We start from the raw sequence: 9,012 nt of genomic DNA on the forward strand, positions 1-9,012 counted from the left end.
TGCATTTTGCAGCAATCAACACAGTCTTGGTGACGTGGTCAAGCTCAAGACACCAGAGACAGACGATACGAGAGTCCGTCACTTATATTTGTCAGAGCTTGAATCCAGCCTTCTTCATTTACATTCCTGCCACACCAGGAGACAAGTCTAAAAAAAGAGGGTACCTCTCTCCGGATCTGCACTGACTGCTATGGAAAGAAGAGAACTGACATTACTGCTTCATCAGAGACATAAGAACTTGGGGCCAGATTCATAAAGGTAAACTTAGACTTTTGGTCTAAGTTTAGACCAAAAGTCTTAGTTTATAACTTTAAGTAAGTTACGAGTAAGTATCTTTACTTCCACACTCGGAGTGGGAGAGACTCTGCACTCATGCCCCATGTGTGGAGATTCCGCCCTGAGTGCGGACGTAAAGATACTACTCATAACTTACCTTTGTGAATACCAAAAAGTCGTAAACTTAGAATTTTGGTCTAAATTCAGACCAAAAGTCTAAATTTACCTCTGAATCGGGCATCCGGTTAGCATTTTAAATTATATTTATATGTTGTTACTGTAATTCAAGCAGTGTAATTTCAGTGTTTAGATTAGAGGAGAATATTTCTCTATCCTGTTATACGGTTTCCCCTTGTATCCTGGAGTAATAATATTGGGGAGTTTGTTAGCGTACAAGTGCTTGCCTCCAAGAACTATTTTTATCAGGTTTGATTTGTGGTATTGGGAGCAAAGCCTGTTCACATTCATATTTATGAAAACTTGGGACTTGGCTGGATCATGGTTTGTATAGGCATGTTTGTTTATTTTATAATTATCATGATAATTATGCTTTTTTTCTACTTTTTACCAGCCTAAATACTGTAGTCGGTTCCTCCGGGAGATGTGATATTATTAGTAATGATCTATCAGTGCTTTCTGAAGCAGAGCTGTGTGTGACATATGGTTATAGGTGCGGAACGCACAATCTAGACATATTCCCTATTGTCATTGAGTGGGCGTGATATGAATGGGGCAGAGTCAGTAACTGTTAGGGGCACTTTTTCTGACTTGGACTAGCAGCAGTTTTGTTTATGTGCTGATCAGCACATTTATCTTTCTTTCCTTACAGTCCCAGGGTTGGTACACTAGGGTCTGATTTAGAGTTTGGCTGACAGGGTTACTCCATCACAAACATGACAGATATCCTGTCCACTGTATTATAATCCCATAAACGCCTATCGAGATCGTTATGTGATGGACAGGATATCTGATACATTTGGGACAGAGTAATTGGTCTGCCAAACTCTAAATCAGGCCCTTTGTTCAGAATTTCAGCACTTTGCGCTTTAATACCCTTTGTGGAATTCAGCACTCTGGTTCTCGGATATAGCACCTGGTGTCCATCTTTGAAGTGAGTCCATTGCCCTTGTATGGACACCTAGGCACATCTAACATCAGGCCTGTTTCCCAGAACGTAAATATGTTTTTTTTTTAAAACATCATAAAAGCCGGGAAAGGGAGGGAAGTTATTCTGTCCAGGATACCCATTCACGCTGTAGGCAATTTTACTGCTGACCTCAGCCCTGTCTCTACAACCGCCAAGGAAATGGTGGTCAGACTCCGGATCTCAAGTAATGGGGGTGGCTTCTCCTCTTATGGACTAAGCACGCACAGATTGCGCTATCACCTCTATGGTCTTGCTAGATGTTAGGGGTTAGGTAGGATTCCTATGTACATGTTATTCCAGTATGCTCGGGTTGTTTTTTTAATTTTCACTGATCGTAACAATCTTAATCTTGCAATGTCTCTTTGCCCTAATCATTGCAGCATATTTATTTTATCGTAGATTGCAGTCTTTTCAATAAATGTATTGAAAACCATCATGCATCTTTTCTTTGGCCTCTGTCTGTGTATGAGACCTTTGCTAACAAGGAAAAAGGGGTGAGATTTGTCGACCATGACTTCCTTGAGAGGTCACTGAGTGTCATGCATCCGGCTGCCACAAATCCCCTATGTTTGGGTGAGGAGCTTGTAGCTAGCTGAAAGGGTTGGGCTGACAGCTGCCAAGAGGGTGTGGTATTGAGTCAGTCACCCACAAGTGGTGGTGCTGCCGCCCAAATCCAGCAGTCTCATTCCAATAATGAGAGTCCACGACATGGTGCAACCAGCGATGGTAAATCGCTAATTATACAGGCCTCCTGAGTATCTCTGTCTCACACACTCTAAAGGTACCCTACGTACCATTATACAGAGTCATCTGTGGTCTTAGGGAAAAATTCTCCTCAGCTGAATACGAAACACCTATATAGGTTGTAGGTTGTTTAAGCTTGAACCTTCAAAGGATTCTCACGTTGGTGCTCCCAACTCTGATACCTATTATTTTAATATGGCACAACCAGTAGATTTCCCAGAGAATTGTAGACAACCTGTCACACAGTTTCTTTTAGCTAATGGACTAACAAATGAGGGTGGAATGTCATATTCATCGTTGAAGCTCTCAATGCAGACATAACAGAAATATTTTACTCATGGGTCCCCTTTCCAGCAATCAATGCAGACTCAAATCTTTTTCATACATACAGAATAGCAAATATGCCACAATCATACAGAGCATACTAATACTTAGAAATACCTTTAAATTATCAAAAACACCAAGACTGGTTCAATGGCACCCTCCCACATGTAATACAACATGTTAGATTAGGTCCTTTAAGCAATGGCGGACCAACTGGGCCAACATTGGTCGCATATACACCATATCCCAATGTGCAAGCTATGCAAGTACCTGAAGTACGCACATTATATAATGAGCTAGTAGCAAAATATAGATGCTTACTACAATGCGTAAAGCGGACCTCAAGCACCCCCACAGCAAGGGCTGCTCTAACTATAAATCATATAGCCGTTACAGGGATAAATTGACAAACTGGCCATGCAAGAAAAAGGGAAAAGCACCAACTGAGTGGGAGAAGATTCCGTTCTGGGTGGCACAAAAAACAAACCAGTGGAAGCAGTGTTTCCCTATTCTGGACCCCAAGCTAAACACAGAATTCTCACAATGTGCTTGCCATTTGCAGTGTTTCGCTCAACAGAGTACTGTGCCACATGGGGCACAGTCATTGCCTCAATATATACCACTATGAATGGTACACCGACACTCGCAAATTTACCAGAAGTGTTAAAACAAATTCAAAATGAACACGGAATGGCCTCAACCCTGGGCTTGGGGCTGAAACTAATGCCCAATTTTGACCCAGTGTCCTCAATTATTTTAAGTAATATTAAAGGGGAAGCAGCAGCACTGGCGATTCGCCAATGGCTCCAAGAGGTTCCTCAGTGGGATTAGTAGTGCAAGCTGCCAAAGATTATTTCCAAAACTTATACTAGTATAGGTGTTGTGGCCGCTTTCTATCTCATGCATTCTTCCCAATACCTTAATGTTCCCTGTTGCTCAGCCAGTGAGTGAGGTCATTGTACCAGTGGAATGTTGACAGTGTTTGTGCTTGGATGAGTGGACAGTTGGAGTGAGAGAAGCTGAGCGGCAGGATGCTGCTGTTGGTGGAGCTTTATCTGTAACCTACAACTAAGCCAAAAATACCTCTTTTATAACCTACGAGCATCCATCATTGATTACAACACTGGCAATTTTTTTAAAAAAAGAACCAGTGTGTGAAAGAAGAAAGAAATTGAACAAACAGAAAATCTAAAGAGGAACCAGATTATAGAGGAAAACCAGGAGGAGAGAGATTGAAATCCTATGAGAAAAATATAAAGCGCAAGAAACTGGAAATTTAAGTGAAGAAGAATGCCCTGGAAGCTCCACCAGTGTCTTTTCTACCAGACAACCTGTACTCAACAGACGTTAGAGGGCGTGTGACCTGTTTAACTTAAAGACAAGCTGTTTAATCTACTAGGTACACAGCAAACAGGAAGTGCAATGGCCTGCAGATTGAGAAGGTGGTCTGCTCAGCTGTGCACGGAGTCAGACCTGTCTTACCTGCTTGTATGGACTGGGTGTATTGAGGAAATGGTCTGCTGAACTGTGTGTGTACAGAGTTAAAAATTTATGTCACTGAACATATACCAACCTAGTGGAAAGTCAGTTGGCGGAACAACTGGTGTCAGCATTTGAACCCTATCTGTAGAGTAATCAGTGAACCTGTGCAGCAGCCACTTGAAGCCCTGTGTTTAAGGGCACACATTGTGAGTAACAGTTACAGCCTTCTTGTTGACTGGGTTGCTGAGTTTCCCCGCCCCCTCATTTGAAATAGAGGTCATTGGGTACCTGATCTGTTTCCAGGAAGTTTTCTAAGTTTAAGACTAGAGCGCCGACCTGGCACATGGGAACAGCTTTTGTGCAGTGGAGAGAATGTGTGCCAATTTTTCATACCATGATAAAGAACTGTGGTGCATTTAAATGGAATAAAATGTACAGTGGCAATGTAGTCGGGTGAGAAGTTGCTCACCGGTGAAGAGCATTGAATATTTTCCAGGGAATAATTTAACCTTAGATATACTGTCATGGTCATTTTACTCAATACCATAAATTGCTTGAGTGTAATTTTTCAATGCTCCTATATTGAATTTTAAAGATGCATTGGGTTGAATAGGGTAATGTTATGTTTATGCGGACAATGCTTGCCACTGCTGAAATTAATTATTAATACTGTATTGAATTGAGAAATGTTATTGACGTGTTTTAAAGTTGTTGAGTCGTGGCATGTATGTTACGCTTGGGAGGTGCGCCCTAATGTTATTTTAACATGAAATGTTGCTTATTATAGTTTGTGTATATTGGGCTGAAGTTTTAAAGCCATGCTTGATATTAGAGATGTATAATTTGAGGTTGGATACTAGAGCCATGTGCAGAATGACATTTTAATGTTGTCATATTAGTATCTTGTTCTGTATTTGGGACTGTGTTTTTGACCATCCTTACTAAGGGGTTAAGGATGTGGGGGCAGCGTGTTAAGCCCAATGTTAAGGGGATACACCCCAGTGATGTGTCAATCCTTTCTACGGGGTGAAGGGTGTGGAGGCAGTGTGTTAAGCCCAATGTTAAGTGAGGTACAACCCGGTGATATGTGTCAATCCTTCCTATGGGGTTAAGGATGTGGGGGCAGTGTGTTAAGCCCAATGTTAAGGGGGTACACCCCAGTGATATGTGCCAATCCTTTCTATGGGGTTAAGGATGTGGGGGCAGTGTTTTAGGCCCAATGTTAAGGAGGGTAGGTAGTTACATCCCAATGCAGTAGAGGATAGGTGAAACCCGGGTCCTGTTCAAGTATAGCGTAATGAGAGTATGTGATTACACCGCAATGCAGTAGAGATTAGGTGAAACCCTGGATCTGTTTAAGTGAATGGTGATGTGGGTCTGTGTTTGCACCCCAAAGAAGTGGAGGGTTGGTGAGACCCTGTTTCTCTTTAAGTCAATGATAATGGGGGTATATGGTTACACCCCAATGCAGTAGAGGTGGAAGAAACTCTAGTCTTATTGAGTGTTGAGTTGTGGGAGGTAACAGGTTGGCCCTGTGATATTGTGCGTGATGTGGAGGGGAACAGGTAGTTATTGAAGTTATGCGGAGAGAGTGTATTGCAAGTGTTTGTTAACCTGTTCTGTTTATTTCAATAGGGTGGTACTCAATTTTGGAGGACTGTTGATGGGGGTGTTTTGCTGTTTTCTGTTCTGTTTAATATTTAATTGTTTTCATAAGGGGGAGATGTGTTGTGGCCATTTTCTATCTTATGCATTCTCCCCACTACCTTAATGTTCCCTGCTATTCAGCCAGTGACTGAGGTCATTTTATGGTTGGAATGTTGACAGTGTTTGTGCTTGGATGAGTGGACAGTTGGAGTGAGAAAGGCTGGGCGGTAGGATGCTGCTCCTGGTGGAGCTTTATCTGTAACCTACAACTAAGCCAATAAACCTACCTCTTTTATAACCTACGAGCATCCATCATTGATTGCAACAATAGGTTGGGCTCGTCTGGGGGCCAGACCAAACTAATCCTCAATTGTAGAGTACTTCCACCATTGGTTATCACCGGGGGGCGTGGCCAAGATGGTGGCCGGAGCGGACGCTTGAACAAAGAGCTCCGCTCACGGCCCACCTTTTATACAATTATCCTGGCCCCTGATGCGCGCTACGACAAGGAGGCTTCTCCCCCCTACCTGGGAGAAGCCCAGCACTTACTAAATATGCGTGTGCTGGTCCCACGGCGGCCCAGCCGTGGGGCGCGGAGTGGGGTGCGGACGAGGCCCTGGCTCTGAGGTCCGGCTGCCCTGGTTGAGGTGGGCGCCGGCCGAAAACAACAGCGGGGAATCCCCCTCGGCCCTCCCCGCGATTTTCCTGAAGACGCTGGGGCTCTGACGCCCATTAATTCCTGGAGGAGCAGCGAGCCGCCTCCGTATACGCGACTCTCGCGTGCTGCGTCCTCCGGACCGGCCGCGTCCCGGCTGGGCGGCCAACGGATCGAAGCGCGCGTGGCAGGCGGGAGCTGCCCCCGTCCGGAGGCTGCACCCTGGGCGGCCCGCCGGATTGTCTCTCCCCGTGGGGGGGCGGTGCGTGGGACCAGAGCCCCTGTGGGGGCGGGCTCTGGCCACGTGAGGACCTGGACCGGGTGCTCTGGCCGGCCGGGGTTGCCCGCCCTCCTCCTGGGGCTGGGGCCGTGCGTGCTTACCTGCGGGGGGCCCGGACTCCGGGTGGCCCGCCGGAGTGCCCCAACGGACTCAAGACGGCCTGAACTCTCTCCCTGGGCCCGCTGAAAAACGAGGTGCGACACGCGCTGGGACCTGGGCTAGAAGCGGCGGCCTGCTGGCAGCGGCCGCCCCTCCCCCCATGCCAGAAAACCATACAGGCCTGTCCACGGCCCTGTTGTTGATGATTGGCAAGAAATTACGTTCTGGCACTGCGGCGGTGATCGTGAGTGCAGCCCTACGTGAAGCACACAACATTCTGGAGTAACTTAAGGAAAAGTAAAAAAATAAATAAAAATAAAATCTCAAGAAGAAAGACTATTATATTAACAAAGCACCATGGAGACAGAGCAAGGACAACATTGGAGCCAGATAAAAACTTTCAATCCACAATAAGTGGAAACCACGGCTTCTGGGGCAGTACCAGCGAGGACACTAGGGAATGAGTAGGTGATGGTGAAAAGTTGGGCCCACACCAACAATAAAGACTCAAACAGCTTGTGGCGTCGCTCAAAAGCCAAACTCCGGGCTGCCATTCAGTGAGTCTTACCACAGTAGCACCATCCGGCCCACCTCTGAACCGTCCGCTCGCCGAAGGTAGGTTGCCTGGCCTGACCCGCCTCGGTCCGCTGGGGACCTCGTCCTGCCCGTCCCTCCCCTGCTGCGCGGAGGGCGCTATGGTCAAACCGAAACAGCCCAAACTGGGGGCCCCCACAGATGGGGATCCCCCCCCTGCTGCTGGGCACTCTGATACGCAATCTACAACGCTGCTCCAACTGAGCGAAACTCTATGCACACACTCTCTACAGTTCGACAAAATCATGCAAGCAATAATGTAGACCAAGACCTCACTGGAAGGGAAAATCGACGCTGCGGCTTTGGAAGTCTCGCTGCTTCGCACTGACCACCGCAAATTAACAGATAGAGTGAAAAACACAGAATTATCGCTAAAAACTGTCCAATCAGAGGTAGCAGACATGAAAAACAAAATCCAACAAATTGAAACGGAACTAGCGCAGTTGCAACGAAGGACCGAGGAAGCGGAAGGTCGCTCAAGACGCAACATCAGATTTATTGGCATCCCGGAATGCTTGGAATTACCTAAAGCTGAAGATTTCATAGAGAACTGGCTGAAAGATATAATGAACATACAAGGAGCCGCTAAAGCCCCAGTAATAGAAAGAGCCATAGAATCCCGGGCAGGCCCCCACAACCCGGAGCACCATCACGCCCTCTGATAGCCCGGTTTCTTAATCACAGAGAGAGAGACTCAGCCCTCCAACATTTCAGAACCTCTAACCCAATCAGCTTCGAAAACAGCACTGTATCTGCTTATCCGGACTACACAATGGAAGTGCAAATTAAAAGCATATGTCAAGATAAAATAACTTCTGCAGGAACACAATATCATCTACTCTCTTATGTTCCCAGCCCGCCTGCGTATAATCACCGACGAGAAAACACTCATGTTCCCCACCCCGGAAGACGCATGGACATGGATCCACGCTAAGGGTCTGGTCAGCTCACCCAAAGGAAAAGTAGCAACCGAAGAATGGATCACCCCCAGTGCCAGAAGGAAAAAGAAAGCCAAAACAACATTGCGCCCAACAAAAACACAAATGGAAGCCGATCAGGCGCAAAGCTTAAGGGAAACTAGCACATTCACCCGATCCCAAATCGACACCAGGAGCGAAGCGGACATCACCGACAGCGGCTCTCCTGGAGGGGAATCCAGCTCATCCCTCTCCCCTCTTCTTATTGGAACCCGACCTCACCCTGTGCTCGGCGGACAAACTCTAGGGCCCTGGGGAGCGCCTGCGTCGCGCTCTCTCCGGATGCTATGCGAGGGGAGGCTGGGCCCCTCTTTCCCCATAACCGCGCATGGCGATACGCGACTGCCCCAAGACGGGGCCAGACTAACTCCCGCCCCATCAGTTCCTCGTCAGGCCGCCGCTGGAGGACACGACCACAACTTGGTGTGCACACAGGGAAAGAACTATCCTGGAGGTGGGCCTCTGGATGTCCGACTTCAACCAACCCACGCTCCCCACCAACCTAACTATACCCGTATGGAAAATAACCTTTCGGACAGCTGTTTAGGCACCGGTTGTGCCACTTTGTTTAAAATCGGGCCTTTCCCGAAATATCCTTTTTTGCGGTATCTTTTTTCCCCCCTCTTTTTTTATCCCATCTTTGCACTATTCTCCCTTTTCGGAGCCGTCATGGCGGGTGCGGGGTGGACGGGGGATATGGACGGGGGCGCGCGCGTCAGGCTGACGGTGATTAGCAGACGACCCTGGGGATGGGATCCCGGGATCACAACTCTGGCGCGTTAGAACT

The sequence above is a fragment of the Pleurodeles waltl genome, chromosome 4_2 (genome assembly GCF_031143425.1).
Source record: "Pleurodeles waltl isolate 20211129_DDA chromosome 4_2, aPleWal1.hap1.20221129, whole genome shotgun sequence".
Classification (NCBI taxonomy): Eukaryota; Metazoa; Chordata; class Amphibia; order Caudata; family Salamandridae; genus Pleurodeles; species Pleurodeles waltl.